Source organism: Morus notabilis, unplaced genomic scaffold (genome assembly GCF_000414095.1).
Source record: "Morus notabilis unplaced genomic scaffold, ASM41409v2 Scaffold136, whole genome shotgun sequence".
In the NCBI taxonomy this organism is placed as follows: domain Eukaryota; kingdom Viridiplantae; phylum Streptophyta; class Magnoliopsida; order Rosales; family Moraceae; genus Morus; species Morus notabilis.
In genome coordinates this window covers 98,810-100,525 of record NW_010367550.1, presented here as the reverse complement: position 1 = coordinate 100,525, position 1,716 = coordinate 98,810, and positions in this window count along the sequence as shown.

Below are 1,716 nucleotides of genomic sequence, written 5' to 3'. Positions count from 1 at the left end.
GCTCTATGCAAGTTTCTCGTATTGAAAAACTAGGAAAAACAACTTTCGTCAGTGCAGACAGGTCGACCGGTTGGGTAGACCGGTCACAGGTCGACCGGTTAGTGAAGACAGGTTGACCGGTGAGTTGTAACGTCTCTGTCACCGGTCGACCGGTTGTAACGTAAAATGTAAGATGACATGGCAAAATCGACTCTGGATGCGATTAGAACTTTGGGAAACCTAATTGTTACGAAAGTATGACTTCCTAAACACTATAAATAGCCTATTAAGTCACATTACTCATTAGATCACTTGAGAGACTTTTTTAGAGGCTATTGATAAAAGATTCCTGAGAGGAAAAATTGTTTAATTCTCAAGAACAATTTTTTCTTTGGTTCTCTTGTGATTGGAAAGAGATCAAGAATACCTAGAGGAGATTAAACGACGTGTGCTCACCCGCACATCGATTGTGAAAACGAGAATAGCAAAGAAGACCAGTTGGTTGAGGCTCTTCCGGTTGCTGTTTGGAACGCTTAGATCTGTCAGACGTGCAGTTTCTTGGAATCTCAAAAGGTATGTTTTAGATCTTTAGTATTTATGTTATATAGCATCATGAACATGTTCTTGTTTGGCTTTCACGTTGATTAAAATTTTTTAAATTCCGCTGCACCCTCGATGCCATTAATTTTCCAACACTAATTGCCATGCAGGACCTATATAAGGCCGGCCCCGTAAATGGCCCTGCAGTACCTTCATAGGGCCAACCCCTTAATCTCCCTGTAGATCCTTAATAGGGCCGGCTCCCCTAATGGCCTTGTAGGACTTTCATAGGGCCGGCCCCCCTAATCTACCTGAAAGACCTTCATAAGGCCGACCCCTCATGGCCATGCCGGACCTTCATAGGGCCGACCCTAAAAACGCCTCTGCAGGACCTTAATAGGGCCGACCCAACTAATGGTCCTGTAGAACCTTTATAGGGCCGGCCCTACAAATGGCCCTGCTGGACCATCATAAGGCCTGCCCTACTAATGGCCTTGCAGGACCTTCATAGGGTCGGCCTTACAAATGGCCCTGCAGGACATTCAGAGGGCCGGGCCCCAAAATGGCCCTGGCAGACCTTCATAGGGCTGAGCCCCCTAATGGCCCTGCAGGACATTCATTGGGCTGGCCCCCTTAATGGCCCAGCAGGACCTTCATTGGTTCAGCCCCACTAATGGCACTGGAGGACCTTCATAGGGCCGGCCCCAGGGTCGGCCCCCGAATGGCCCAACAGAACCTTTTTAGGGCCAGCCCCCCTAATGGCCCTGCAGGACCTTCAAAGGGTCGGCCCCCCTAATGGCCCTGAAGGACCTTCATAGCGCCGGCCCCCCTAATGGCCCAGCAGGACCTTTATACGGCCGGCCCCCCTAATACCCCTACAGCACTTTCATAGGGCCGGCCCCCCTAATGGCCCTGCAGGACCTTCACAGGGCCGACCCTACTAATGGCCCTACAGAACCTTTATAGGGTCGTTCCTACTAATGGCCCTGCAGGACCTTCATAGGGCCGGCCCCCTAATGGCCCTGCAGGACCTTCGTAGGGCCGGCCATACTAAAGGCCCTACATGACCATTATAGGGTCGGCCCTACTAATGGCCCTATAGGACCTTTATAGGGTCGGCCCCCCTAATGGCCCAGCAGGACCTTCATAGGGCTAGCCCCCTTAATAGGCATGAAAGAACTTCATAGGGCCCCCCCC